Source organism: Lactuca sativa, chromosome 1, assembly GCF_002870075.4.
Source record: "Lactuca sativa cultivar Salinas chromosome 1, Lsat_Salinas_v11, whole genome shotgun sequence".
NCBI classification, from domain to species: Eukaryota; Viridiplantae; Streptophyta; class Magnoliopsida; order Asterales; family Asteraceae; genus Lactuca; species Lactuca sativa.
The window spans coordinates 200,163,098-200,185,618 of NC_056623.2; the positions used below are offsets into that span (position 1 = coordinate 200,163,098).

The window sequence follows — 22,521 nt, forward strand, 5'->3', positions numbered from 1 at the left end:
CCTCACGTGGGTCCCACGCCTCGCGTACGAAAGCAAACGAGGTTCTGCGTCTTGTAAGACGTAAAAACAATTACCACGGATAGTATTTCGGGTGCGATCATACCAGCACTAATGCACCGGATCCCATCAGAACTCCGCAGTTAAGCGTGCTTGGGCGAGAGTAGTACTAGGATGGGTGACCCCCTGGGAAGTCCTTGTGTTGCACCCCTTTTTCGTTGCCCGTTTGCGTTTTTTTAGATTTTAGGTGCGTTTTTTTTTTTCTTTCTTGCTATGTCTATGCTCGGGCGGCATCCGGTTCATCGTTGACTGTTTTCGTGTTTCCCGAACGGAGCCGATCCCTCACGTGGGTCCCACGCCTCGCGTACGAAAGCAAACGACGTTCTGCGTCTTGTAAGACATAAAAACAATAAGCATGGATAGCATTTCGGGTGCGATCATACCAGCACTAATGCACCGGATCCCATCAGAACTCCGCAGTTAAGCGTGCTTGGGCGAGAGTAGTACAAAGATGGGTGACACACTGGAAAGTCCTCGTGTTGCACCCCCTTTATCGTTGCCCGTTTGCGTTTTTTTAGGTTTTAGGTGCGTTTTTTTTCCTTTCTTGCTATGTCTATGCTCGGGCGGCATCCGGTTCAATGTTGATCGTTTTCGTGTTTCCCTGAACGGAGCCGATCCCTCACGTGGGTCCCACGCCTCGCGTACGAAAGCAAACGAGGTTCTGCGTCTTGTAAGACATAAAAACAATTACCACAGATAGTATTTCGGGTGCGATCATACCAGCACTAATGCATCGGATCCCATTAGAACTCCGCAGTTAAGCGTGCTTGGGCGAGAGTAGTACTAGGATGGGTGACCCCCTGGGAAGTCCTCGTGTTGCACCCCCTTTTTCGTTGCCCGTTTGCGTTTTTTTAGGTTTTAGGTGCGTTTTTTTTCCTTTCTTGCTATGTCTATGCTCGGGCGGCATCCGGTTCAATGTTGATCGTTTTCGTGTTTCCCTGAACGGAGCCGATCCCTCAAATGGGTCCCACGCCTCGCGTACGAAAGCAAACGAGGTTCTGCGTCTTGTAAGACATAAAAACAATTACCACGGATAGTATTTCGGGTGCGATCATACCAGCACTAATGCACCGGATCCCATCAGAACTCCGCAGTTAAGCGTGCTTGGGCGAGAGTAGTACTAGGATGGGTGACCCCCTGGGAAGTCCTCGTGTTGCACCCCATTTTTCGTTGCCCGTTTGCGTTTTTTTAGGTTTTAGGTGCGTTTTTTTTTTCCTTTCTTGCTATGTCTATGCTCGGGCGGCATCCGGTTCAATGTTGATCGTTTTCGTGTTTCCCTGAACGGAGCCGATCCCTCACGTGGGTCCCACGCCTCGCGTACGAAAGCAAACGACGTTCTGCGTCTTGTAAGACATAAAAACAATATGCATGGATAGTATTTCGGGTGCGATCATACCAGCATTAATGCACCGGATCCCATCAGAACTCTGCAGTTAAGCGTGCTTGGGCGAAAGTAGTACTAGGATGGGTGACCCCCTGGGAAGTCCTCGTGTTGCATCCCCCTTTTTCGTTGCCCGTTTGCGTTTTTTTAGGTTTTAGGTGCGTATTTTTTTCTTTCTTGCTATGTCTATGCTCGGGCGGCATCCGGTTCATCGTTGACTGTTTTCGTGTTTCCCGAACGGAGCCGATCCCTCACGTGGGTCCCACGCCTCGCGTACGAAAGCAAACAACGTTCTGCGTCTTGTAAGACATAAAAACAATAAGCATGGATAGTATTTCGGGTGCGATCATACCAGCACTAATGAACCGGATCCCATCAGAACTCCGCAGTTAAGCGTGCTTAGGCGAGAGTAGTACTAGGATGGGTGACCCCTTGGGAAGTCCTCGTGTTGCACCCCCCTTTTCGTTGCCCGTTTGCGTTTTTTTAGGTTTTAGGTGCGTTTTTTTTTTCTTTCTTGCTATGTCTATGCTCGGGCGACATCCGGTTCATCGTTGATTGTCTTCGTGTTTCCCGAACGGAGCCGATCCCTCACATGGGTCCCACGCCTCGCGTACGAAAGCAAACAACGTTCTGCGTCTTGTAAGACATAAAAACAATAAGCATGGATAGTATTTCGGGTGCGATCATACCAGCACTAATGCACCGGATCCCATCAGAACTCCGCAGTTAAGCGTGCTTGGGCGAGAGTAGTACAAAGAGGGGTGACCCCCTGAAAAGTCCTCGTGTTGCACCCCCTTTTTCGTTGCCCGTTTGCGTTTTTTTGGGTTTTAGGTGCGTTTTTTTTCTTTCTTGCTATGTCTATGCTCGGGCGGCATCCGGTTCATCGTTGATTGTTTTCGTGTTTCCCGAACGGAGCCGATCCCTCACGTGGGTCCCACGCCTCGCGTACGAAAGCAAACAACGTTCTGCGTCTTGTAAGACATAAAAACAATAAGCATGGATAGTATTTCGGGTGCGATCATACCAGCACTAATGCACCGGATCCCATCAGAACTCTGCAGTTAAGCATGCTTGGGCGAAAGTAGTACTAGGATGGGTGACCCCCTGGGAAGTCATCGTGTTGCACCCCCTTTTTCGTTGCCCGTTTGCGTTTTTTTTAGGTTTTAGGTGCGTTTTTTTTTCTTTCTTGCTATGTCTATGCTCGGGCGGCATCCGGTTCATCGTTGACTGTTTTCGTGTTTCCCGAACGGAGCCGATCCCTCACGTGGGTCCCACGCCTCGCGTACGAAAGCAAACAACGTTCTGCGTCTTGTAAGACATAAAAAAATAAGCATGGATAGTATTTCGGGTGCGATCATACCAGCACTAATGCACCGGATCCCATCAGAACTCCGCAGTTAAGCGTGCTTGGGCGAGAGTAGTACTAGGATGGGTGACCCCCTGCGAAGTCCTCGTGTTGCACCCCGTTTTTCGTTGCCCGTTTGCGTTTTTTTTAGGTTTTAGGTGCGTTTTTTTTTTCTTTCTTGCTATGTCTATGCTCGGGCGGCATCCGGTTCATCGTTGATTGTTTTCGTGTTTCCCGACTGGAGTCGATCCCTCACGTGGGTCCCACGCATCGCGTACGAAAGCAAAACGACGTTCTGCGTCTTGTAAGACATAAAAACAATAAACATGGATAGTATTTCGGGTGCGATCATACCAGCACTAATGCACCGGATCCCATCAGAACTCCGCAGTTAAGCGTGCTTGGGCGAGAGTAGTACAAAGATGGGTGACCCCCTGGAAAGTCCTCGTGTTGCACCCTCTTTTTCGTTGCCCGTTTGCGTTTTTTTGGGTTTTAGGTGTGTTTTTTTTTTTCTTTCTTGCTATGTCTATGCTCGGGCGGCATCCGGTTCATCGTTGATTGTTTTCGTGTTTCCCGAACGGAGCCGATCCCTCACGTGGGTCCCACGCCTCGCGTACGAAAGCAAACAACGTTCTGCGTCTTGTAAGACATAAAAACAATAAGCATGGATAGTATTTCGGGTGCGATCATACCAGCACTAATGCACCGGATCCCATCAGAACTCTACAGTTAAGCGTGCTTGGGCGAAAGTAGTACTAGGATGGGTGACCCCCTGGGAAGTCCTCATGTTGCACCCTTTTTTTCGTTGCGCGTTTGCGTTTTTTTTAGGTTTTAGGTGCGTTTTTTTTTTCTTGCTATGTCTATGCTCGGGCGGCATCCGGTTCATCGTTGACTGTTTTCGTGTTTCCCGAACGGAGCCGATCCCTCACGTGGGTCCCACGCCTCGCGTACGAAAGCAAACAACGTTCTGCGTCTTGTAAGACATAAAAACAATAAACATGGATAGTATTTCGGGTGCGATCATACCAGCACTAATGAACCGGATCCCATCAGAACTCCGCAGTTAAGCGTGCTTGGGCGAGAGTAGTACTGGGATGGGTGACCCCCTGGGAAGTCCTCGTGTTGCACCCCCTTTTTCGTTGCCCGTTTGCGTTTTTTTAGGTTTTAGGTGCGTTTTTTTTTCCTTTCTTGCTATGTCTATGCTCGGGCGGCATCCGGTTCAATGTTGATCGTTTTCGTGTTTCCCTGAACGGAGCCGATCCCTCACGTGGGTCCCACGCCTCGCGTACGAAAGCAAACGAGGTTCTGCGTCTTGTAAGACATAAAAACAATTACCACGGATAGTATTTCGGGTGCGATCATACCAGCACTAATGCACCGGATCCCATCAGAACTCCGCAGTTAAGCGTGCTTGGGCGAGAGTAGTACTAGGATGGGTGACCCCCTAGGAAGTCCTCGTGTTGCACCCCTTTTTCGTTGCCCGTTTGCGTTTTTTTAGGTTTTAGGTGCGTTTTTTTTTCCTTTCTTGCTATGTCTATGCTCGGGCGGCATTCGGTTCATCGTTGACTGTTTTCGTGTTTCCCGAACGGAGCCGATCCCTCACATGGGTCCCACGCCTCGCGTACGAAAGCAAACAACGTTCTGCGTCTTGTAAGACATAAAAACAATAAGCATGGATAGTATTTCGGGTGCGATCATACCAGCACTAATGAACCGGATCCCATCAGAACTCCGCAGTTAAGCGTGCTTGGGCGAGAGTAGTACAAAGATGGGTGATCCCCTGGGAAGTCCTCGTGTTGCACCCCCTTTATCGTTGCCCGTTTGCGTTTTTTTAGGTTTTAGGTGCGTTTTTTTTTTCTTTCTTGCTATGTCTATGCTCGGGCGGCATCCGGTTCAATGTTGATCGTTTTCGTGTTTCCCTGAACGGAGCCGATCCCTCACGTGGGTCCCACGCCTCGCGTACGAAAGCAAACAACGTTCTGCGTCTTGTAAGACATAAAAACAGTTACCACGGATAGTATTTCGGGTGCGATCATACCAGCACTAATGAACCGGATCCCATCAGAACTCCGCAGTTAAGCGTGCTTGGGCGAGAGTAGTACTAGGATGGGTGACCCCCTAGGAAGTCCTCGTGTTGCACCCCTTTTTCGTTGCCCGTTTGCGTTTTTTTAGGTTTTAGGTGCGTTTTTTTTTCTTTCTTGCTATGTCTATGCTCGGGCGGCATCCGGTTCATCGTTGACTGTTTTCGTGTTTCCCGAACGGAGCCGATCCCTCACGTGGGTCCCACGCCTCGCGTACGAAAGCAAACGACGTTCTGCGTCTTGTAAGACATAAAAACAATAAGCATGGATAGCATTTCGGGTGCGATCATACCAGCACTAATGCACCGGATCCCATCAGAACTCCGCAGTTAAGCGTGCTTGGGCGAGAGTAGTACAAAGATGGGTGACACACTGGAAAGTCCTCGTGTTGCACCCCCTTTATCGTTGCCCGTTTGCGTTTTTTTAGGTTTTAGGTGCGTTTTTTTTCCTTTCTTGCTATGTCTATGCTCGGGCGGCATCCGGTTCAATGTTGATCGTTTTCGTGTTTCCCTGAACGGAGCCGATCCCTCACGTGGGTCCCACGCCTCGCGTACGAAAGCAAACGAGGTTCTGCGTCTTGTAAGACATAAAAACAATTACCACGGATAGTATTTCGGGTGCGATCATACCAGCACTAATGCATCGGATCCCATTAGAACTCCGCAGTTAAGCGTGCTTGGGCGAGAGTAGTACTAGGATGGGTGACCCCCTGGGAAGTCCTCGTGTTGCACCCCCTTTTTCGTTGCCCGTTTGCGTTTTTTTAGGTTTTAGGTGCGTTTTTTTTCCTTTCTTGCTATGTCTATGCTCGGGCGGCATCCGGTTCAATGTTGATCGTTTTCGTGTTTCCCTGAACGGAGCCGATCCCTCAAATGGGTCCCACGCCTCGCGTACGAAAGCAAACGAGGTTCTGCGTCTTGTAAGACATAAAAACAATTACCACGGATAGTATTTCGGGTGCGATCATACCAGCACTAATGCACCGGATCCCATCAGAACTTCGCAGTTAAGCGTGCTTGAGCGAGAGTAGTACTAGGATGGGTGACCCCCTGGGAAGTCCTCGTGTTGCACCCCATTTTTCGTTGCCCGTTTGCGTTTTTTTAGGTTTTAGGTGCGTTTTTTTTTTCCTTTCTTGCTATGTCTATGCTCGGGCGGTATCCGGTTCAATGTTGATCGTTTTCGTGTTTCCCTGAACGGAGCCGATCCCTCACGTGGGTCCCACGCCTCGCGTACGAAAGCAAACGACGTTCTGCGTCTTGTAAGACATAAAAACAATATGCATGGATAGTATTTCGGTTGCGATCATACCAGCATTAATGCACCGGATCCCATCAGAACTCTGCAGTTAAGCGTGCTTGGGCGAAAGTAGTACTAGGATGGGTGACCCCCTGGGAAGTCCTCGTGTTGCATCCCCCTTTTTCGTTGCCCGTTTGCGTTTTTTTAGGTTTTAGGTGCGTATTTTTTTCATTCTTGCTATGTCTATGCTCGGGCGGCATCCGGTTCATCGTTGACTGTTTTCGTGTTTCCCGAACGGAGCCGATCCCTCACGTGGGTCCCACGCCTCGCGTACGAAAGCAAACAACGTTCTGCGTCTTGTAAGACATAAAAACAATAAGCATGGATAGTATTTCGGGTGCGATCATACCAGCACTAATGAACCGGATCCCATCAGAACTCCGCAGTTAAGCGTGCTTAGGCGAGAGTAGTACTAGGATGGGTGACCCCTTGGGAAGTCCTCGTGTTGCACCCCCCTTTTCGTTGCCCGTTTGCGTTTTTTTAGTTTTTAGGTGCGTTTTTTTTTTCTTTCTTGCTATGTCTATGCTAGGGCGACATCCGGTTCATCGTTGATTGTCTTCGTGTTTCCCGAACGGAGCCGATCCCTCACATGGGTCCCACGCCTCGCGTACGAAAGCAAACAACGTTCTGCGTCTTGTAAGACATAAAAACAATAAGCATGGATAGTATTTCGGGTGCGATCATACCAGCACTAATGCACCGGATCCCATCAGAACTCCGCAGTTAAGCGTGCTTGGGCGAGAGTAGTACAAAGATGGGTGACCCCCTGGAAAGTCCTCGTGTTGCACCCCCTTTTTCGTTGTCCGTTTGCGTTTTTTTGGGTTTTAGGTGCGTTTTTTTTTTCTTTCTTGCTATGTCTATGCTCGGGCGGCATCCGGTTCATCGTTGATTGTTTTCGTGTTTCCCGAACGGAGCCGATCCCTCACGTGGGTCCCACGCCTCGCGTACGAAAGCAAACAACGTTCTGCGTCTTGTAAGACATAAAAACAATAAGCATGGATAGTATTTCGGGTGCGATGATACCAGCACTAATGCACCGGATCCCATCAGAACTCTGCAGTTAAGCATGCTTGGGCGAAAGTAGTACTAGGATGGGTGACCCCCTGGGAAGTCATCGTGTTGCACCCCCTTTTTCGTTGCCCGTTTGCGTTTTTTTAGGTTTTAGGTGCGTTTTTTTTTCCTTTCTTGCTATGTCTATGCTCGGGCGGCATCCGGTTCAATGTTGATCGTTTTCGTGTTTCCCTGAACGGAGCCGATCCCTCACGTGGGTCCCACGCCTCGCGTACGAAAGCAAACGACGTTCTGCGTCTTGTAAGACATAAAAACAATATGCATGGATAGTATTTCGGGTGCGATCATACCAGCATTAATGCACCGGATCCCATCAGAACTCTGCAGTTAAGCGTGCTTGGGCGAAAGTAGTACTAGGATGGGTGACCCCCTGGGAAGTCCTCGTGTTGCATCCCCCTTTTTCGTTGCCCGTTTGCGTTTTTTTAGGTTTTAGGTGCGTATTTTTTTCTTTCTTGCTATGTCTATGCTCGGGCGGCATCCGGTTCATCGTTGACTGTTTTCGTGTTTCCCGAACGGAGCCGATCCCTCACGTGGGTCCCACGCCTCGCGTACGAAAGCAAACAACGTTCTGCGTCTTGTAAGACATAAAAACAATAAGCATGGATAGTATTTCGGGTGCGATCATACCAGCACTAATGAACCGGATCCCATCAGAACTCCGCAGTTAAGCGTGCTTAGGCGAGAGTAGTACTAGGATGGGTGACCCCTTGGGAAGTCCTCGTGTTGCACCCCCCTTTTCGTTGCCCGTTTGCGTTTTTTTGGGTTTTAGGTGCGTTTTTTTTTCTTTCTTGCTATGTCTATGCTCGGGCGGCATCCGGTTCATCGTTGATTGTTTTCGTGTTTCCCGAACGGAGCCGATCCCTCACGTGGGTCCCACGCCTCGCGTACGAAAGCAAACAACGTTCTGCGTCTTGTAAGACATAAAAACAATAAGCATGGATAGTATTTCGGGTGCGATCATACCAGCACTAATGCACCGGATCCCATCAGAACTCTGCAGTTAAGCATGCTTGGGCGAAAGTAGTACTAGGATGGGTGACCCCCTGGGAAGTCATCGTGTTGCACCCCCTTTTTCGTTGCCCGTTTGCGTTTTTTTTAGGTTTTAGGTGCGTTTTTTTTTCTTTCTTGCTATGTCTATGCTCGGGCGGCATCCGGTTCATCGTTGACTGTTTTCGTGTTTCCCGAACGGAGCCGATCCCTCACGTGGGTCCCACGCCTCGCGTACGAAAGCAAACAACGTTCTGCGTCTTGTAAGACATAAAAAAATAAGCATGGATAGTATTTCGGGTGCGATCATACCAGCACTAATGCACCGGATCCCATCAGAACTCCGCAGTTAAGCGTGCTTGGGCGAGAGTAGTACTAGGATGGGTGACCCCCTGGGAAGTCCTCGTGTTGCACCCCCTTTTTCGTTGCCCGTTTGCGTTTTTTTAGGTTTTAGGTGCGTTTTTTTTTCCTTTCTTGCTATGTCTATGCTCGGGCGGCATCCGGTTCAATGTTGATCGTTTTCGTGTTTCCCTGAACGGAGCCGATCCCTCACGTGGGTCCCACGCCTCGCGTACGAAAGCAAACGAGGTTCTGCGTCTTGTAAGACATAAAAACAATTACCACGGATAGTATTTCGGGTGCGATCATACCAGCACTAATGCACCGGATCCCATCAGAACTCCGCAGTTAAGCGTGCTTGGGCGAGAGTAGTACTAGGATGGGTGACCCCCTAGGAAGTCCTCGTGTTGCACCCCTTTTTCGTTGCCCGTTTGCGTTTTTTTAGGTTTTAGGTGCGTTTTTTTTTCTTTCTTGCTATGTCTATGCTCGGGCGGCATCCGGTTCATCGTTGATTGTTTTCGTGTTTCCCGAACGGAGCCGATCCCTCACGTGGGTCCCACGCCTCGCGTACGAAAGCAAACAACGTTCTGCGTCTTGTAAGACATAAAAACAATAAGCATGGATAGTATTTCGGGTGCGATCATACCAGCACTAATGCACCGGATCCCATCAGAACTCTACAGTTAAGCGTGCTTGGGCGAAAGTAGTACTAGGATGGGTGACCCCCTGGGAAGTCCTCATGTTGCACCCCTTTTTTCGTTGCGCGTTTGCGTTTTTTTTAGGTTTTAGGTGCGTGTTTTTTTTTCTTGCTATGTCTATGCTCGGGCGGCATCCGGTTCATCGTTGATTGTTTTCGTGTTTCCCGAACGGAGCCGATCCCTCACGTGGGTCCCACGCCTCGCGTACGAAAGCAAACAACGTTCTGCGTCTTGTAAGACATAAAAACAATAAGCATGGATAGTATTTCGGGTGCGATCATACCAGCACTAATGCACCGGATCCCATCAGAACTCCGCAGTTAAGCGTGCTTGAGCGAGAGTAGTACTAGGATGGGTGACCCCCTGCGAAGTTCTCGTGTTACACCCCGTTTTTCGTTACCCGTTTGCGTTTTTTTTAGGTTTTAGGTGCGTTTTTTTTTCTTTCTTGCTATGTCTATGCTCGGGCGGCATCCGGTTCATCGTTGACTGTTTTCGTGTTTCCCGAACGGAGCCGATCCCTCACGTGGGTCCCACGCCTCGCGTACGAAAGCAAACGACGTTCTGCGTCTTGTAAGACATAAAAACAATAAGCATGGATAGCATTTCGGGTGCGATCATACCAGCACTAATGCACCGGATCCCATCAGAACTCCGCAGTTAAGCGTGCTTGGGCGAGAGTAGTACAAAGATGGGTGACACACTGGAAAGTCCTCGTGTTGCACCCCCTTTATCGTTGCCCGTTTGCATTTTTTTAGGTTTTAGGTGCGTTTTTTTTCCTTTCTTGCTATGTCTATGCTCGGGCGGCATCCGGTTCAATGTTGATCGTTTTCGTGTTTCCCTGAACGGAGCCGATCCCTCACGTGGGTCCCACGCCTCGCGTACGAAAGCAAACGAGGTTCTGCGTCTTGTAAGACGTAAAAACAATTACCACGGATAGTATTTCGGGTGCGATCATACCAGCACTAATGCACCGGATCCCATCAGAACTCCGCAGTTAAGCGTGCTTGGGCGAGAGTAGTACTAGGATGGGTGACCCCCTGGGAAGTCCTTGTGTTGCACCCCTTTTTCGTTGCCCGTTTGCGTTTTTTTAGATTTTAGGTGCGTTTTTTTTTTCTTTCTTGCTATGTCTATGCTCGGGCGGCATCCGGTTCATCGTTGACTGTTTTCGTGTTTCCCGAACGGAGCCGATCCCTCACGTGGGTCCCACGCCTCGCGTACGAAAGCAAACGACGTTCTGCGTCTTGTAAGACATAAAAACAATAAGCATGGATAGCATTTCGGGTGCGATCATACCAGCACTAATGCACCGGATCCCATCAGAACTCCGCAGTTAAGCGTGCTTGGGCGAGAGTAGTACAAAGATGGGTGACACACTGGAAAGTCCTCGTGTTGCACCCCCTTTATCGTTGCCCGTTTGCGTTTTTTTAGGTTTTAGGTGCGTTTTTTTTCCTTTCTTGCTATGTCTATGCTCGGGCGGCATCCGGTTCAATGTTGATCGTTTTCGTGTTTCCCTGAACGGAGCCGATCCCTCACGTGGGTCCCACGCCTCGCGTACGAAAGCAAACGAGGTTCTGCGTCTTGTAAGACATAAAAACAATTACCACAGATAGTATTTCGGGTGCGATCATACCAGCACTAATGCATCGGATCCCATTAGAACTCCGCAGTTAAGCGTGCTTGGGCGAGAGTAGTACTAGGATGGGTGACCCCCTGGGAAGTCCTCGTGTTGCACCCCCTTTTTCGTTGCCCGTTTGCGTTTTTTTAGGTTTTAGGTGCGTTTTTTTTCCTTTCTTGCTATGTCTATGCTCGGGCGGCATCCGGTTCAATGTTGATCGTTTTCGTGTTTCCCTGAACGGAGCCGATCCCTCAAATGGGTCCCACGCCTCGCGTACGAAAGCAAACGAGGTTCTGCGTCTTGTAAGACATAAAAACAATTACCACGGATAGTATTTTGGGTGCGATCATACCAGCACTAATGCACCGGATCCCATCAGAACTCCGCAGTTAAGCGTGCTTGGGCGAGAGTAGTACTAGGATGGGTGACCCCCTCGGAAGTCCTCGTGTTGCACCCCATTTTTCGTTGCCCGTTTGCGTTTTTTTAGGTTTTAGGTGCGTTTTTTTTTTCCTTTCTTGCTATGTCTATGCTCGGGCGGCATCCGGTTCAATGTTGATCGTTTTCGTGTTTCCCTGAACGGAGCCGATCCCTCACGTGGGTCCCACGCCTCGCGTACGAAAGCAAACGAGGTTCTGCGTCTTGTAAGACATAAAAACAATTACCACAGATAGTATTTCGGGTGCGATCATACCAGCACTAATGCATCGGATCCCATTAGAACTCCGCAGTTAAGCGTGCTTGGGCGAGAGTAGTACTAGGATGGGTGACCCCCTGGGAAGTCCTCGTGTTGCACCCCCTTTTTCGTTGCCCGTTTGCGTTTTTTTAGGTTTTAGGTGCGTTTTTTTTTCCTTTCTTGCTATGTCTATGCTCGGGCGGCATCCGGTTCAATGTTGATCGTTTTCGTGTTTCCCTGAACGGAGCCGATCCCTCAAATGGGTCCCACGCCTCGCGTACGAAAGCAAACGAGGTTCTGCGTCTTGTAAGACATAAAAACAATTACCACGGATAGTATTTCGGGTGCGATCATACCAGCACTAATGCACCGGATCCCATCAGAACTCCGCAGTTAAGCGTGCTTGGGCGAGAGTAGTACTAGGATGGGTGACCCCCTGGGAAGTCCTCGTGTTGCACCACATTTTTCGTTGCCCGTTTGCGTTTTTTTAGGTTTTAGGTGCGTTTTTTTTTTTCCTTTCTTGCTATGTCTATGCTCGGGCGGCATCCGGTTCAATGTTGATCGTTTTCGTGTTTCCCTGAACGGAGCCGATCCCTCACGTGGGTCCCACGCCTCGCGTACGAAAGCAAACGACGTTCTGCGTCTTGTAAGACATAAAAACAATATGCATGGATAGTATTTCGGGTGCGATCATACCAGCATTAATGCACCGGATCCCATCACAACTCTGCAGTTAAGCGTGCTTGGGCGAAAGTAGTACTAGGATGGGTGACCCCCTGGGAAGTCCTCGTGTTGCATCCCCCTTTTTCGTTGCCCGTTTGCGTTTTTTTAGGTTTTAGGTGCGTATTTTTTTCTTTCTTGCTATGTCTATGCTCGGGCGGCATCCGGTTCATCGTTGACTGTTTTCGTGTTTCCCGAACGGAGCCGATCCCTCACGTGGGTCCCACGCCTCGCGTACGAAAGCAAACAACGTTCTGCGTCTTGTAAGACATAAAAACAATAAGCATGGATAGTATTTCGGGTGCGATCATACCAGCACTAATGAACCGGATCCCATCAGAACTCCGCAGTTAAGCGTGCTTAGGCGAGAGTAGTACTAGGATGGGTGACCCCTTGGGAAGTCCTCGTGTTGCACCCCCCTTTTCGTTGCCCGTTTGCGTTTTTTTAGGTTTTAGGTGCGTTTTTTTTTTCTTTCTTGCTATGTCTATGCTCGGGCGACATCCGGTTCATCGTTGATTGTCTTCGTGTTTCCCGAACGGAGCCGATCCCTCACATGGGTCCCACGCCTCGCGTACGAAAGCAAACAACGTTCTGCGTCTTGTAAGACATAAAAACAATAAGCATGGATAGTATTTCGGGTGCGATCATACCAGCACTAATGCACCGGATCCCATCAGAACTTCGCAGTTAAGCGTGCTTGGGCGAGAGTAGTACTAGGATGGGTGACCCCCTGGGAAGTCCTCGTGTTGCACCCCATTTTTCGTTGCCCGTTTGCGTTTTTTTAGGTTTTAGGTGCGTTTTTTTTTCCTTTCTTGCTATGTCTATGCTCGGGCGGCATCCGGTTCAATGTTGATCGTTTTCGTGTTTCCCTGAACGGAGCCGATCCCTCACGTGGGTCCCACGCCTCGCGTACGAAAGCAAACGACGTTCTGCGTCTTGTAAGACATAAAAACAGTTACCACGGATAGTATTTCGGGTGCGATCATACCAGCATTAATGCACCGGATCCCATCAGAACTCTGCAGTTAAGCGTGCTTGGGCGAAAGTAGTACTAGGATGGATGACCCCCTGGGAAGTCCTCGTGTTGCATCCCCCTTTTTCGTTGCCCGTTTGCGTTTTTTTAGGTTTTAGGTGCGTATTTTTTTCTTTCTTGCTATGTCTATGCTCGGGCGGCATCCGGTTCATCGTTGACTGTTTTCGTGTTTCCCGAACGGAGCCGATCCCTCACGTGGGTCCCACGCCTCGCGTACGAAAGCAAACAACGTTCTGCGTCTTGTAAGACATAAAAACAATAAGCATGGATAGTATTTCGGGTGCGATCATACCAGCACTAATGAACCGGATCCCATCAGAACTCCGCAGTTAAGCGTGCTTAGGCGAGAGTAGTACTAGGATGGGTGACCCCTTGGGAAGTCCTCGTGTTGCACCCCCCTTTTCGTTGCCCGTTTGCGTTTTTTTAGTTTTTAGGTGCGTTTTTTTTTCTTTCTTGCTATGTCTATGCTAGGGCGACATCCGGTTCATCGTTGATTGTCTTCGTGTTTCCCGAACGGAGCCGATCCCTCACATGGGTCCCACGCCTCGCGTACGAAAGCAAACAACGTTCTGCGTCTTGTAAGACATAAAAACAATAAGCATGGATAGTATTTCGGGTGCGATCATACCAGCACTAATGCACCGGATCCCATCAGAACTCCGCAGTTAAGCGTGCTTGGGCGAGAGTAGTACAAAGATGGGTGACCCCCTGGAAAGTCCTCGTGTTGCACCCCCTTTTTCGTTGTCCGTTTGCGTTTTTTTGGGTTTTAGGTGCGTTTTTTTTTTCTTTCTTGCTATGTCTATGCTCGGGCGGCATCCGGTTCATCGTTGATTGTTTTCGTGTTTCCCGAACGGAGCCGATCCCTCACGTGGGTCCCACGCCTCGCGTACGAAAGCAAACAACGTTCTGCGTCTTGTAAGACATAAAAACAATAAGCATGGATAGTATTTCGGGTGCGATGATACCAGCACTAATGCACCGGATCCCATCAGAACTCTGCAGTTAAGCATGCTTGGGCGAAAGTAGTACTAGGATGGGTGACCCCCTGGGAAGTCATCGTGTTGCACCCCCTTTTTCGTTGCCCGTTTGCGTTTTTTTAGGTTTTAGGTGCGTTTTTTTTTTCCTTTCTTGCTATGTCTATGCTCGGGCGGCATCCGGTTCAATGTTGATCGTTTTCGTGTTTCCCTGAACGGAGCCGATCCCTCACGTGGGTCCCACGCCTCGCGTACGAAAGCAAACGAGGTTCTGCGTCTTGTAAGACATAAAAACAATTACCACGGATAGTATTTCGGGTGCGATCATACCAGCACTAATGCACCGGATCCCATCAGAACTCCGCAGTTAAGCGTGCTTGGGCGAGAGTAGTACTAGGATGGGTGACCCCCTAGGAAGTCCTCGTGTTGCACCCCTTTTTCGTTGCCCGTTTGCGTTTTTTTAGGTTTTAGGTGCGTTTTTTTTTCCTTTCTTGCTATGTCTATGCTCGGGCGGCATTCGGTTCATCGTTGACTGTTTTCGTGTTTCCCGAACGGAGCCGATCCCTCACATGGGTCCCACGCCTCGCGTACGAAAGCAAACAACGTTCTGCGTCTTGTAAGACATAAAAACAATAAGCATGGATAGTATTTCGGGTGCGATCATACCAGCACTAATGAACCGGATCCCATCAGAACTCCGCAGTTAAGCGTGCTTGGGCGAGAGTAGTACAAAGATGGGTGATCCCCTGGGAAGTCCTCGTGTTGCACCCCCTTTATCGTTGCCCGTTTGCGTTTTTTTAGGTTTTAGGTGCGTTTTTTTTTTCTTTCTTGCTATGTCTATGCTCGGGCGGCATCCGGTTCAATGTTGATCGTTTTCGTGTTTCCCTGAACGGAGCCGATCCCTCACGTGGGTCCCACGCCTCGCGTACGAAAGCAAACAACGTTCTGCGTCTTGTAAGACATAAAAACAGTTACCACGGATAGTATTTCGGGTGCGATCATACCAGCACTAATGAACCGGATCCCATCAGAACTCCGCAGTTAAGCGTGCTTGGGCGAGAGTAGTACTAGGATGGGTGACCCCCTAGGAAGTCCTCGTGTTGCACCCCTTTTTCGTTGCCCGTTTGCGTTTTTTTAGGTTTTAGGTGCGTTTTTTTTTCTTTCTTGCTATGTCTATGCTCGGGCGGCATCCGGTTCATCGTTGACTGTTTTCGTGTTTCCCGAACGGAGCCGATCCCTCACGTGGGTCCCACGCCTCGCGTACGAAAGCAAACGACGTTCTGCGTCTTGTAAGACATAAAAACAATAAGCATGGATAGCATTTCGGGTGCGATCATACCAGCACTAATGCACCGGATCCCATCAGAACTCCGCAGTTAAGCGTGCTTGGGCGAGAGTAGTACAAAGATGGGTGACACACTGGAAAGTCCTCGTGTTGCACCCCCTTTATCGTTGCCCGTTTGCGTTTTTTTAGGTTTTAGGTGCGTTTTTTTTCCTTTCTTGCTATGTCTATGCTCGGGCGGCATCCGGTTCAATGTTGATCGTTTTCGTGTTTCCCTGAACGGAGCCGATCCCTCACGTGGGTCCCACGCCTCGCGTACGAAAGCAAACGAGGTTCTGCGTCTTGTAAGACATAAAAACAATTACCACGGATAGTATTTCGGGTGCGATCATACCAGCACTAATGCATCGGATCCCATTAGAACTCCGCAGTTAAGCGTGCTTGGGCGAGAGTAGTACTAGGATGGGTGACCCCCTGGGAAGTCCTCGTGTTGCACCCCCTTTTTCGTTGCCCGTTTGCGGTTTTTTTAGGTTTTAGGTGCGTTTTTTTTCCTTTCTTGCTATGTCTATGCTCGGGCGGCATCCGGTTCAATGTTGATCGTTTTCGTGTTTCCCTGAACGGAGCCGATCCCTCAAATGGGTCCCACGCCTCGCGTACGAAAGCAAACGAGGTTCTGCGTCTTGTAAGACATAAAAACAATTACCACGGATAGTATTTCGGGTGCGATCATACCAGCACTAATGCACCGGATCCCATCAGAACTTCGCAGTTAAGCGTGCTTGGGCGAGAGTAGTACTAGGATGGGTGACCCCCTGGGAAGTCCTCGTGTTGCACCCCATTTTTCGTTGCCCGTTTGCGTTTTTTTAGGTTTTAGGTGCGTTTTTTTTCCTTTCTTGCTATGTCTATGCTCGGGCGGCATCCGGTTCAATGTTGATCGTTTTCGTGTTTCCCTGAACGGAGCCGATCCCTCACGTGGGTCCCACGCCTCGCGTACGAAAGCAAACGACGTTCTGCGTCTTGTAAGACATAAAAACAGTTACCACGGATAGTATTTCGGGTGCGATCATACCAGCATTAATGCACCGGATCCCATCAGAACTCTGCAGTTAAGCGTGCTTGGGCGAAAGTAGTACTAGGATGGATGACCCCCTGGGAAGTCCTCGTGTTGCATCCCCCTTTTTCGTTGCCCGTTTGCGTTTTTTTAGGTTTTAGGTGCGTATTTTTTTCTTTCTTGCTATGTCTATGCTCGGGCGGCATCCGGTTCATCGTTGACTGTTTTCGTGTTTCCCGAACGGAGCCGATCCCTCACGTGGGTCCCACGCCTCGCGTACGAAAGCAAACAACGTTCTGCGTCTTGTAAGACATAAAAACAATAAGCATGGATAGTATTTCGGGTGCGATCATACCAGCACTAATGAACCGGATCCCATCAGAACTCCGCAGTTAAGCGTGCTTAGGCGAGAGTAGTACTAGGATGGGTGACCCCTTGGGAAGTCCTCGTGTTGCACCCCCCTTTTCGTTGCCCGTTTGCGTTTTTTTAGTTTTTAGGTGCGTTTTTTTTTTCTTTCTTGCTATGTCTATGCTAGGGCGACATCCGGTTCATCGTTGATTGTCTTCGTGTTTCCCGAACGGAGCCGATCCCTCACATGGGTCCCACGCCTCGCGTACGAAAGCAAACAACGTTCTGCGTCTTGTAAGACATAAAAACAATAAGCATGGATAGTATTTCGGGTGCGATCATACCAGCACTAATGCACCGGATCCCATCAGAACTCCGCAGTTAAGCGTGCTTGGGCGAGAGTAGTACAAAGATGGGTGACCCCCTGGAAAGTCCTCGTGTTGCACCCCCTTTTTCGTTGTCCGTTTGCGTTTTTTTGGGTTTTAGGTGCGTTTTTTTTTTCTTTCTTGCTATGTCTATGCTCGGGCGGCATCCGGTTCATCGTTGATTGTTTTCGTGTTTCCCGAACGGAGCCGATCCCTCACGTGGGTCCCACGCCTCGCGTACGAAAGCAAACAACGTTCTGCGTCTTGTAAGACATAAAAACAATAAGCATGGATAGTATTTCGGGTGCGATGATACCAGCACTAATGCACCGGATCCCATCAGAACTCTGCAGTTAAGCATGCTTGGGCGAAAGTAGTACTAGGATGGGTGACCCCCTGGGAAGTCATCGTGTTGCACCCCCTTTTTCGTTGCCCGTTTGCGTTTTTTTAGGTTTTAGGTGCGTTTTTTTTTTCCTTTCTTGCTATGTCTATGCTCGGGCGGCATCCGGTTCAATGTTGATCGTTTTCGTGTTTCCCTGAACGGAGCCGATCCCTCACGTGGGTCCCACGCCTCGCGTACGAAAGCAAACGACGTTCTGCGTCTTGTAAGACATAAAAACAATATGCATGGATAATATTTCGGGTGCGATCATACCAGCATTAATGCACCGGATCCCATCAGAACTCTGCAGTTAAGCATGCTTGGGCGAAAGTAGTACTAGGATGGGTGACCCCCTGGGAAGTCCTCGTGTTGCATCCCCCTTTTTCGTTGCCCGTTTGCGTTTTTTTAGGTTTTAGGTGCGTATTTTTTTCTTTCTTGCTATGTCTATGCTCGGGCGGCATCCGGTTCATCGTTGACTGTTTTCGTGTTTCCCGAACGGAGCCGATCCCTCACGTGGGTCCCACGCCTCGCGTACGAAAGCAAACAACGTTCTGCGTCTTGTAAGACATAAAAACAATAAGCATGGATAGTATTTCGGGTGCGATCATACCAGCACTAATGAACCGGATCCCATCAGAACTCCGCAGTTAAGCGTGCTTAGGCGAGAGTAGTACTAGGATGGGTGACCCCTTGGGAAGTCCTCGTGTTGCACCCCCCTTTTCGTTGCCCGTTTGCGTTTTTTTAGTTTTTAGGTGCGTTTTTTTTTTCTTTCTTGCTATGTCTATGCTCGGGCGACATCCGGTTCATCGTTGATTGTCTTCGTGTTTCCCGAACGGAGCCGATCCCTCACATGGGTCCCACGCCTCGCGTACGAAAGCAAACAACGTTCTGCGTCTTGTAAGACATAAAAACAATAAGCATGGATAGTATTTCGGGTGCGATCATACCAGCACTAATGCACCGGATCCCATCAGAACTCCGCAGTTAAGCGTGCTTGGGCGAGAGTAGTACAAAGATGGGTGACCCCCTGGAAAGTCCTCGTGTTGCACCCCCTTTTTCGTTGCCCGTTTGCGTTTTTTTGGGTTTTAGGTGCGTTTTTTTTTCTTTCTTGCTATGTCTATGCTCGGGCGGCATCCGGTTCATCGTTGATTGTTTTCGTGTTTCCCGAACGGAGCCGATCCCTCACGTGGGTCCCACGCCTCGCGTACGAAAGCAAACAACGTTCTGCGTCTTGTAAGACATAAAAACAATAAGCATGGATAGTATTTCGGGTGCGATCATACCAGCACTAATGCACCGGATCCCATCAGAACTCTGCAGTTAAGCATGCTTGGGCGAAAGTAGTACTAGGATGGGTGACCCCCTGGGAAGTCATCGTGTTGCACCCCCTTTTTCGTTGCCCGTTTGCGTTTTTTTTAGGTTTTAGGTGCGTTTTTTTTTCTTTCTTGCTATGTCTATGCTCGGGCGGCATCCGGTTCATCGTTGACTGTTTTCGTGTTTCCCGAACGGAGCCGATCCCTCACGTGGGTCCCACGCCTCGCGTACGAAAGCAAACAACGTTCTGCGTCTTGTAAGACATAAAAAAATAAGCATGGATAGTATTTCGGGTGCGATCATACCAGCACTAATGCACCGGATCCCATCAGAACTCCGCAGTTAAGCGTGCTTGGGCGAGAGTAGTACTAAGATGGGTGACCCCCTGCGAAGTCCTCGTGTTGCACCCCGTTTTTCGTTGCCCGTTTGCGTTTTTTTTAGGTTTTAGGTGCGTTTTTTTTTCTTTCTTGCTATGTCTATGCTCGGGCGGCATCCGGTTCATCGTTGATTGTTTTCGTGTTTCCCGACTGGAGTCGATCCCTCACGTGGGTCCCACGCATCGCGTACGAAAGCAAAACGACGTTCTGCGTCTTGTAAGACATAAAAACAATAAACATGGATAGTATTTCGGGTGCGATCATACCAGCACTAATGCACCGGATCCCATCAGAACTCCGCAGTTAAGCGTGCTTGGGCGAGAGTAGTACAAAGATGGGTGACCCCCTGGAAAGTCCTCGTGTTGCACCCTCTTTTTCGTTGCCCGTTTGCGTTTTTTTGGGTTTTAGGTGTGTTTTTTTTTTCTTTCTTGCTATGTCTATGCTCGGGCGGCATCCGGTTCATCGTTGATTGTTTTCGTGTTTCCCGAACGGAGCCGATCCCTCACGTGGGTCCCACGCCTCGCGTACGAAAGCAAACAACGTTCTGCGTCTTGTAAGACATAAAAACAATAAGCATGGATAGTATTTCGGGTGCGATCATACCAGCACTAATGCACCGGATCCCATCAGAACTCTATAGTTAAGCGTGCTTGGGCGAAAGTAGTACTAGGATGGGTGACCCCCTGGGAAGTCATCGTGTTGCACCCCCTTTTTCGTTGCCCGTTTGCGTTTTTTTTAGGTTTTAGGTGCGTTTTTTTTTCTTTCTTGCTATGTCTATGCTCGGGCGGCATCCGGTTCATCGTTGACTGTTTTCGTGTTTCCCGAACGGAGCCGATCCCTCACGTGGGTCCCACGCCTCGCGTACGAAAGCAAACAACGTTCTGCGTCTTGTAAGACATAAAAAAATAAGCATGGATAGTAGTACTAGGATGGGTGACCCCCTGGGAAGTCCTCGTGTTGCACCCCATTTTTCGTTGCCCGTTTGCGTTTTTTTAGGTTTTAGGTGCGTTTTTTTTTTTTCCTTTCTTGCTATGTCTATGCTCGGGCGGCATCCGGTTCAATGTTGATCGTTTTCGTGTTTCCCTGAACGGAGCCGATCCCTCACGTGGGTCCCACGCCTCGCGTACGAAAGCAAACGACGTTCTGCGTCTTGTAAGACATAAAAACAATATGCATGGATAGTATTTCGGGTGCGATCATACCAGCATTAATGCACCGGATCCCATCAGAACTCTGCAGTTAAGCGTGCTTGGGCGAAAGTAGTACTAGGATGGGTGACCCCCTGGGAAGTCCTCGTGTTGCATCCCCCTTTTTCGTTGCCCGTTTGCGTTTTTTTAGGTTTTAGGTGCGTATTTTTTTCTTTCTTGCTATGTCTATGCTCGGGCGGCATCCGGTTCATCGTTGACTGTTTTCGTGTTTCCCGAACGGAGCCGATCCCTCACGTGGGTCCCACGCCTCGCGTACGAAAGCAAACAACGTTCTGCGTCTTGTAAGACATAAAAACAATAAGCATGGATAGTATTTCGGGTGCGATCATACCAGCACTAATGAACCGGATCCCATCAGAACTCCGCAGTTAAGCGTGCTTAGGCGAGAGTAGTACTAGGATGGGTGACCCCTTGGGAAGTCCTCGTGTTGCACCCCCCTTTTCGTTGCCCGTTTGCGTTTTTTTAGTTTTTAGGTGCGTTTTTTTTTCTTTCTTGCTATGTCTATGCTCGGGCGACATCCGGTTCATCGTTGATTGTCTTCGTGTTTCCCGAACGGAGTCGATCCCTCACATGGGTCCCACGCCTCGCGTACGAAAGCAAACAACGTTCTGCGTCTTGTAAGACATAAAAACAATAAGCATGGATAGTATTTCGGGTGCGATCATACCAGCACTAATGCACCGGATCCCATCAGAACTCCGCAGTTAAGCGTGCTTGGGCGAGAGTAGTACAAAGATGGGTGACCCCCTGGAAAGTCCTCGTGTTGCACCCCCTTTTTCGTTGCCCGTTTGCGTTTTTTTGGGTTTTAGGTGCGTTTTTTTTTCTTTCTTGCTATGTCTATGCTCGGGCGGCATCCGGTTCATCGTTGATTGTTTTCGTGTTTCCCGAACGGAGCCGATCCCTCACGTGGGTCCCACGCCTCGCGTACGAAAGCAAACAACGTTCTGCGTCTTGTAAGACATAAAAACAATAAGCATGGATAGTATTTCGGGTGCGATCATACCAGCACTAATGCACCGGATCCCATCAGAACTCTGCAGTTAAGCATGCTTGGGCGAAAGTAGTACTAGGATGGGTGACCCCCTGGGAAGTCATCGTGTTGCACCCCCTTTTTCGTTGCCCGTTTGCGTTTTTTTTAGGTTTTAGGTGCGTTTTTTTTTCTTTCTTGCTATGTCTATGCTCGGGCGGCATCCGGTTCATCGTTGACTGTTTTCGTGTTTCCCGAACGGAGCCGATCCCTCACGTGGGTCCCACGCCTCGCGTACGAAAGCAAACAACGTTCTGCGTCTTGTAAGACATAAAAAAATAAGCATGGATAGTATTTCGGGTGCGATCATACCAGCACTAATGCACCGGATCCCATCAGAACTCCGCAGTTAAGCGTGCTTGGGCGAGAGTAGTACTAGGATGGGTGACCCCCTGCGAAGTCCTCGTGTTGCACCCCGTTTTTCGTTGCCCGTTTGCGTTTTTTTTAGGTTTTAGGTGCGTTTTTTTTTCTTTCTTGCTATGTCTATGCTCGGGCGGCATCCGGTTCATCGTTGATTGTTTTCGTGTTTCCCGACTGGAGTCGATCCCTCACGTGGGTCCCACGCATCGCGTACGAAAGCAAAACGACGTTCTGCGTCTTGTAAGACATAAAAACAATAAACATGGATAGTATTTCGGGTGCGATCATACCAGCACTAATGCACCGGATCCCATCAGAACTCCGCAGTTAAGCGTGCTTGGGCGAGAGTAGTACAAAGATGGGTGACCCCCTGGAAAGTCCTCGTGTTGCACCCTCTTTTTCGTTGCCCGTTTGCGTTTTTTTGGGTTTTAGGTGTGTTTTTTTTTTCTTTCTTGCTATGTCTATGCTCGGGCGGCATCCGGTTCATCGTTGATTGTTTTCTTGTTTCCCGAACGGAGCCGATCCCTCACGTGGGTCCCA

General features: G+C 49.3%; 66 non-coding genes across 66 annotated transcripts; all 66 read left to right on the plus strand.

The window, feature by feature from the left end:
* Positions 1–89: 89 nt before the first annotated feature.
* LOC128130108 (5S ribosomal RNA) lies at positions 90–208 on the plus strand. The gene has a single exon (XR_008228031.1). It is a non-coding gene; the product is annotated as a 5S ribosomal RNA (ribosomal RNA).
* Positions 209–426: 218 nt separating this feature from the next.
* LOC128131127 (5S ribosomal RNA) lies at positions 427–545 on the plus strand. Its single transcript, XR_008229058.1, has one exon. It is a non-coding gene; the product is annotated as a 5S ribosomal RNA (ribosomal RNA).
* A 218-nt stretch (positions 546–763) lies between these two features.
* LOC128130526 (5S ribosomal RNA) lies at positions 764–882 on the plus strand. Its single transcript, XR_008228451.1, has one exon. It is a non-coding gene; the product is annotated as a 5S ribosomal RNA (ribosomal RNA).
* A 218-nt stretch (positions 883–1,100) lies between these two features.
* Positions 1,101–1,219, plus strand: LOC128128534 (5S ribosomal RNA). Its single transcript, XR_008226510.1, has one exon. It is a non-coding gene; the product is annotated as a 5S ribosomal RNA (ribosomal RNA).
* Positions 1,220–1,439: 220 nt separating this feature from the next.
* Positions 1,440–1,558, plus strand: LOC128130929 (5S ribosomal RNA). The gene has a single exon (XR_008228852.1). It is a non-coding gene; the product is annotated as a 5S ribosomal RNA (ribosomal RNA).
* A 218-nt stretch (positions 1,559–1,776) lies between these two features.
* LOC128130894 (5S ribosomal RNA) lies at positions 1,777–1,895 on the plus strand. Its single transcript, XR_008228817.1, has one exon. It is a non-coding gene; the product is annotated as a 5S ribosomal RNA (ribosomal RNA).
* Positions 1,896–2,113: 218 nt separating this feature from the next.
* Positions 2,114–2,232, plus strand: LOC128131025 (5S ribosomal RNA). Its single transcript, XR_008228953.1, has one exon. It is a non-coding gene; the product is annotated as a 5S ribosomal RNA (ribosomal RNA).
* A 216-nt stretch (positions 2,233–2,448) lies between these two features.
* LOC128131019 (5S ribosomal RNA) lies at positions 2,449–2,567 on the plus strand. The gene has a single exon (XR_008228947.1). It is a non-coding gene; the product is annotated as a 5S ribosomal RNA (ribosomal RNA).
* Positions 2,568–2,784: 217 nt separating this feature from the next.
* LOC128130160 (5S ribosomal RNA) lies at positions 2,785–2,903 on the plus strand. Its single transcript, XR_008228083.1, has one exon. It is a non-coding gene; the product is annotated as a 5S ribosomal RNA (ribosomal RNA).
* Positions 2,904–3,123: 220 nt separating this feature from the next.
* Positions 3,124–3,242, plus strand: LOC128130884 (5S ribosomal RNA). Its single transcript, XR_008228807.1, has one exon. It is a non-coding gene; the product is annotated as a 5S ribosomal RNA (ribosomal RNA).
* Positions 3,243–3,461: 219 nt separating this feature from the next.
* LOC128131087 (5S ribosomal RNA) lies at positions 3,462–3,580 on the plus strand. Its single transcript, XR_008229018.1, has one exon. It is a non-coding gene; the product is annotated as a 5S ribosomal RNA (ribosomal RNA).
* Positions 3,581–3,795: 215 nt separating this feature from the next.
* LOC128130565 (5S ribosomal RNA) lies at positions 3,796–3,914 on the plus strand. The gene has a single exon (XR_008228489.1). It is a non-coding gene; the product is annotated as a 5S ribosomal RNA (ribosomal RNA).
* A 219-nt stretch (positions 3,915–4,133) lies between these two features.
* LOC128130166 (5S ribosomal RNA) lies at positions 4,134–4,252 on the plus strand. The gene has a single exon (XR_008228089.1). It is a non-coding gene; the product is annotated as a 5S ribosomal RNA (ribosomal RNA).
* A 217-nt stretch (positions 4,253–4,469) lies between these two features.
* On the plus strand, positions 4,470–4,588 carry LOC128131010 (5S ribosomal RNA). The gene has a single exon (XR_008228938.1). It is a non-coding gene; the product is annotated as a 5S ribosomal RNA (ribosomal RNA).
* Positions 4,589–4,807: 219 nt separating this feature from the next.
* LOC128130780 (5S ribosomal RNA) lies at positions 4,808–4,926 on the plus strand. The gene has a single exon (XR_008228703.1). It is a non-coding gene; the product is annotated as a 5S ribosomal RNA (ribosomal RNA).
* A 216-nt stretch (positions 4,927–5,142) lies between these two features.
* On the plus strand, positions 5,143–5,261 carry LOC128131128 (5S ribosomal RNA). The gene has a single exon (XR_008229059.1). It is a non-coding gene; the product is annotated as a 5S ribosomal RNA (ribosomal RNA).
* A 218-nt stretch (positions 5,262–5,479) lies between these two features.
* LOC128130527 (5S ribosomal RNA) lies at positions 5,480–5,598 on the plus strand. The gene has a single exon (XR_008228452.1). It is a non-coding gene; the product is annotated as a 5S ribosomal RNA (ribosomal RNA).
* Positions 5,599–5,816: 218 nt separating this feature from the next.
* On the plus strand, positions 5,817–5,935 carry LOC128130839 (5S ribosomal RNA). Its single transcript, XR_008228761.1, has one exon. It is a non-coding gene; the product is annotated as a 5S ribosomal RNA (ribosomal RNA).
* Positions 5,936–6,155: 220 nt separating this feature from the next.
* On the plus strand, positions 6,156–6,274 carry LOC128130939 (5S ribosomal RNA). Its single transcript, XR_008228862.1, has one exon. It is a non-coding gene; the product is annotated as a 5S ribosomal RNA (ribosomal RNA).
* Positions 6,275–6,492: 218 nt separating this feature from the next.
* LOC128130895 (5S ribosomal RNA) lies at positions 6,493–6,611 on the plus strand. Its single transcript, XR_008228818.1, has one exon. It is a non-coding gene; the product is annotated as a 5S ribosomal RNA (ribosomal RNA).
* Positions 6,612–6,829: 218 nt separating this feature from the next.
* LOC128130874 (5S ribosomal RNA) lies at positions 6,830–6,948 on the plus strand. The gene has a single exon (XR_008228797.1). It is a non-coding gene; the product is annotated as a 5S ribosomal RNA (ribosomal RNA).
* Positions 6,949–7,166: 218 nt separating this feature from the next.
* Positions 7,167–7,285, plus strand: LOC128131070 (5S ribosomal RNA). Its single transcript, XR_008228998.1, has one exon. It is a non-coding gene; the product is annotated as a 5S ribosomal RNA (ribosomal RNA).
* Positions 7,286–7,504: 219 nt separating this feature from the next.
* On the plus strand, positions 7,505–7,623 carry LOC128130930 (5S ribosomal RNA). The gene has a single exon (XR_008228853.1). It is a non-coding gene; the product is annotated as a 5S ribosomal RNA (ribosomal RNA).
* Positions 7,624–7,841: 218 nt separating this feature from the next.
* On the plus strand, positions 7,842–7,960 carry LOC128130896 (5S ribosomal RNA). The gene has a single exon (XR_008228819.1). It is a non-coding gene; the product is annotated as a 5S ribosomal RNA (ribosomal RNA).
* A 217-nt stretch (positions 7,961–8,177) lies between these two features.
* Positions 8,178–8,296, plus strand: LOC128131020 (5S ribosomal RNA). The gene has a single exon (XR_008228948.1). It is a non-coding gene; the product is annotated as a 5S ribosomal RNA (ribosomal RNA).
* Positions 8,297–8,513: 217 nt separating this feature from the next.
* Positions 8,514–8,632, plus strand: LOC128128536 (5S ribosomal RNA). The gene has a single exon (XR_008226512.1). It is a non-coding gene; the product is annotated as a 5S ribosomal RNA (ribosomal RNA).
* Positions 8,633–8,851: 219 nt separating this feature from the next.
* LOC128130167 (5S ribosomal RNA) lies at positions 8,852–8,970 on the plus strand. Its single transcript, XR_008228090.1, has one exon. It is a non-coding gene; the product is annotated as a 5S ribosomal RNA (ribosomal RNA).
* Positions 8,971–9,186: 216 nt separating this feature from the next.
* Positions 9,187–9,305, plus strand: LOC128131074 (5S ribosomal RNA). The gene has a single exon (XR_008229002.1). It is a non-coding gene; the product is annotated as a 5S ribosomal RNA (ribosomal RNA).
* Positions 9,306–9,521: 216 nt separating this feature from the next.
* Positions 9,522–9,640, plus strand: LOC128130937 (5S ribosomal RNA). Its single transcript, XR_008228860.1, has one exon. It is a non-coding gene; the product is annotated as a 5S ribosomal RNA (ribosomal RNA).
* Positions 9,641–9,858: 218 nt separating this feature from the next.
* LOC128131129 (5S ribosomal RNA) lies at positions 9,859–9,977 on the plus strand. The gene has a single exon (XR_008229060.1). It is a non-coding gene; the product is annotated as a 5S ribosomal RNA (ribosomal RNA).
* A 218-nt stretch (positions 9,978–10,195) lies between these two features.
* On the plus strand, positions 10,196–10,314 carry LOC128130109 (5S ribosomal RNA). The gene has a single exon (XR_008228032.1). It is a non-coding gene; the product is annotated as a 5S ribosomal RNA (ribosomal RNA).
* Positions 10,315–10,531: 217 nt separating this feature from the next.
* On the plus strand, positions 10,532–10,650 carry LOC128131130 (5S ribosomal RNA). The gene has a single exon (XR_008229061.1). It is a non-coding gene; the product is annotated as a 5S ribosomal RNA (ribosomal RNA).
* A 218-nt stretch (positions 10,651–10,868) lies between these two features.
* LOC128130528 (5S ribosomal RNA) lies at positions 10,869–10,987 on the plus strand. The gene has a single exon (XR_008228453.1). It is a non-coding gene; the product is annotated as a 5S ribosomal RNA (ribosomal RNA).
* A 218-nt stretch (positions 10,988–11,205) lies between these two features.
* LOC128130372 (5S ribosomal RNA) lies at positions 11,206–11,324 on the plus strand. The gene has a single exon (XR_008228297.1). It is a non-coding gene; the product is annotated as a 5S ribosomal RNA (ribosomal RNA).
* Positions 11,325–11,544: 220 nt separating this feature from the next.
* On the plus strand, positions 11,545–11,663 carry LOC128130530 (5S ribosomal RNA). Its single transcript, XR_008228454.1, has one exon. It is a non-coding gene; the product is annotated as a 5S ribosomal RNA (ribosomal RNA).
* Positions 11,664–11,882: 219 nt separating this feature from the next.
* LOC128130404 (5S ribosomal RNA) lies at positions 11,883–12,001 on the plus strand. Its single transcript, XR_008228329.1, has one exon. It is a non-coding gene; the product is annotated as a 5S ribosomal RNA (ribosomal RNA).
* Positions 12,002–12,222: 221 nt separating this feature from the next.
* LOC128131172 (5S ribosomal RNA) lies at positions 12,223–12,341 on the plus strand. Its single transcript, XR_008229103.1, has one exon. It is a non-coding gene; the product is annotated as a 5S ribosomal RNA (ribosomal RNA).
* Positions 12,342–12,559: 218 nt separating this feature from the next.
* On the plus strand, positions 12,560–12,678 carry LOC128130897 (5S ribosomal RNA). The gene has a single exon (XR_008228820.1). It is a non-coding gene; the product is annotated as a 5S ribosomal RNA (ribosomal RNA).
* A 218-nt stretch (positions 12,679–12,896) lies between these two features.
* LOC128130389 (5S ribosomal RNA) lies at positions 12,897–13,015 on the plus strand. The gene has a single exon (XR_008228314.1). It is a non-coding gene; the product is annotated as a 5S ribosomal RNA (ribosomal RNA).
* Positions 13,016–13,234: 219 nt separating this feature from the next.
* On the plus strand, positions 13,235–13,353 carry LOC128131030 (5S ribosomal RNA). The gene has a single exon (XR_008228958.1). It is a non-coding gene; the product is annotated as a 5S ribosomal RNA (ribosomal RNA).
* Positions 13,354–13,571: 218 nt separating this feature from the next.
* LOC128130898 (5S ribosomal RNA) lies at positions 13,572–13,690 on the plus strand. The gene has a single exon (XR_008228821.1). It is a non-coding gene; the product is annotated as a 5S ribosomal RNA (ribosomal RNA).
* Positions 13,691–13,907: 217 nt separating this feature from the next.
* LOC128130875 (5S ribosomal RNA) lies at positions 13,908–14,026 on the plus strand. Its single transcript, XR_008228798.1, has one exon. It is a non-coding gene; the product is annotated as a 5S ribosomal RNA (ribosomal RNA).
* A 218-nt stretch (positions 14,027–14,244) lies between these two features.
* On the plus strand, positions 14,245–14,363 carry LOC128131071 (5S ribosomal RNA). The gene has a single exon (XR_008228999.1). It is a non-coding gene; the product is annotated as a 5S ribosomal RNA (ribosomal RNA).
* A 220-nt stretch (positions 14,364–14,583) lies between these two features.
* On the plus strand, positions 14,584–14,702 carry LOC128130168 (5S ribosomal RNA). The gene has a single exon (XR_008228091.1). It is a non-coding gene; the product is annotated as a 5S ribosomal RNA (ribosomal RNA).
* Positions 14,703–14,919: 217 nt separating this feature from the next.
* Positions 14,920–15,038, plus strand: LOC128131012 (5S ribosomal RNA). Its single transcript, XR_008228940.1, has one exon. It is a non-coding gene; the product is annotated as a 5S ribosomal RNA (ribosomal RNA).
* A 219-nt stretch (positions 15,039–15,257) lies between these two features.
* Positions 15,258–15,376, plus strand: LOC128130781 (5S ribosomal RNA). The gene has a single exon (XR_008228704.1). It is a non-coding gene; the product is annotated as a 5S ribosomal RNA (ribosomal RNA).
* A 216-nt stretch (positions 15,377–15,592) lies between these two features.
* Positions 15,593–15,711, plus strand: LOC128131131 (5S ribosomal RNA). Its single transcript, XR_008229062.1, has one exon. It is a non-coding gene; the product is annotated as a 5S ribosomal RNA (ribosomal RNA).
* Positions 15,712–15,929: 218 nt separating this feature from the next.
* Positions 15,930–16,048, plus strand: LOC128130532 (5S ribosomal RNA). The gene has a single exon (XR_008228456.1). It is a non-coding gene; the product is annotated as a 5S ribosomal RNA (ribosomal RNA).
* A 219-nt stretch (positions 16,049–16,267) lies between these two features.
* LOC128130390 (5S ribosomal RNA) lies at positions 16,268–16,386 on the plus strand. The gene has a single exon (XR_008228315.1). It is a non-coding gene; the product is annotated as a 5S ribosomal RNA (ribosomal RNA).
* Positions 16,387–16,604: 218 nt separating this feature from the next.
* Positions 16,605–16,723, plus strand: LOC128131031 (5S ribosomal RNA). The gene has a single exon (XR_008228959.1). It is a non-coding gene; the product is annotated as a 5S ribosomal RNA (ribosomal RNA).
* A 218-nt stretch (positions 16,724–16,941) lies between these two features.
* LOC128130900 (5S ribosomal RNA) lies at positions 16,942–17,060 on the plus strand. Its single transcript, XR_008228823.1, has one exon. It is a non-coding gene; the product is annotated as a 5S ribosomal RNA (ribosomal RNA).
* Positions 17,061–17,278: 218 nt separating this feature from the next.
* LOC128130876 (5S ribosomal RNA) lies at positions 17,279–17,397 on the plus strand. Its single transcript, XR_008228799.1, has one exon. It is a non-coding gene; the product is annotated as a 5S ribosomal RNA (ribosomal RNA).
* A 218-nt stretch (positions 17,398–17,615) lies between these two features.
* Positions 17,616–17,734, plus strand: LOC128131072 (5S ribosomal RNA). Its single transcript, XR_008229000.1, has one exon. It is a non-coding gene; the product is annotated as a 5S ribosomal RNA (ribosomal RNA).
* A 220-nt stretch (positions 17,735–17,954) lies between these two features.
* Positions 17,955–18,073, plus strand: LOC128130867 (5S ribosomal RNA). Its single transcript, XR_008228789.1, has one exon. It is a non-coding gene; the product is annotated as a 5S ribosomal RNA (ribosomal RNA).
* Positions 18,074–18,291: 218 nt separating this feature from the next.
* On the plus strand, positions 18,292–18,410 carry LOC128130901 (5S ribosomal RNA). The gene has a single exon (XR_008228824.1). It is a non-coding gene; the product is annotated as a 5S ribosomal RNA (ribosomal RNA).
* Positions 18,411–18,628: 218 nt separating this feature from the next.
* On the plus strand, positions 18,629–18,747 carry LOC128130877 (5S ribosomal RNA). Its single transcript, XR_008228800.1, has one exon. It is a non-coding gene; the product is annotated as a 5S ribosomal RNA (ribosomal RNA).
* Positions 18,748–18,964: 217 nt separating this feature from the next.
* Positions 18,965–19,083, plus strand: LOC128131021 (5S ribosomal RNA). The gene has a single exon (XR_008228949.1). It is a non-coding gene; the product is annotated as a 5S ribosomal RNA (ribosomal RNA).
* Positions 19,084–19,300: 217 nt separating this feature from the next.
* Positions 19,301–19,419, plus strand: LOC128130392 (5S ribosomal RNA). The gene has a single exon (XR_008228317.1). It is a non-coding gene; the product is annotated as a 5S ribosomal RNA (ribosomal RNA).
* Positions 19,420–19,638: 219 nt separating this feature from the next.
* Positions 19,639–19,757, plus strand: LOC128130885 (5S ribosomal RNA). The gene has a single exon (XR_008228808.1). It is a non-coding gene; the product is annotated as a 5S ribosomal RNA (ribosomal RNA).
* A 218-nt stretch (positions 19,758–19,975) lies between these two features.
* Positions 19,976–20,094, plus strand: LOC128131002 (5S ribosomal RNA). Its single transcript, XR_008228928.1, has one exon. It is a non-coding gene; the product is annotated as a 5S ribosomal RNA (ribosomal RNA).
* A 480-nt stretch (positions 20,095–20,574) lies between these two features.
* On the plus strand, positions 20,575–20,693 carry LOC128130931 (5S ribosomal RNA). The gene has a single exon (XR_008228854.1). It is a non-coding gene; the product is annotated as a 5S ribosomal RNA (ribosomal RNA).
* A 218-nt stretch (positions 20,694–20,911) lies between these two features.
* On the plus strand, positions 20,912–21,030 carry LOC128130902 (5S ribosomal RNA). Its single transcript, XR_008228825.1, has one exon. It is a non-coding gene; the product is annotated as a 5S ribosomal RNA (ribosomal RNA).
* Positions 21,031–21,247: 217 nt separating this feature from the next.
* On the plus strand, positions 21,248–21,366 carry LOC128130878 (5S ribosomal RNA). Its single transcript, XR_008228801.1, has one exon. It is a non-coding gene; the product is annotated as a 5S ribosomal RNA (ribosomal RNA).
* Positions 21,367–21,583: 217 nt separating this feature from the next.
* On the plus strand, positions 21,584–21,702 carry LOC128131023 (5S ribosomal RNA). The gene has a single exon (XR_008228951.1). It is a non-coding gene; the product is annotated as a 5S ribosomal RNA (ribosomal RNA).
* Positions 21,703–21,919: 217 nt separating this feature from the next.
* On the plus strand, positions 21,920–22,038 carry LOC128130162 (5S ribosomal RNA). Its single transcript, XR_008228085.1, has one exon. It is a non-coding gene; the product is annotated as a 5S ribosomal RNA (ribosomal RNA).
* Positions 22,039–22,257: 219 nt separating this feature from the next.
* On the plus strand, positions 22,258–22,376 carry LOC128130886 (5S ribosomal RNA). Its single transcript, XR_008228809.1, has one exon. It is a non-coding gene; the product is annotated as a 5S ribosomal RNA (ribosomal RNA).
* Positions 22,377–22,521: the final 145 nt, after the last annotated feature.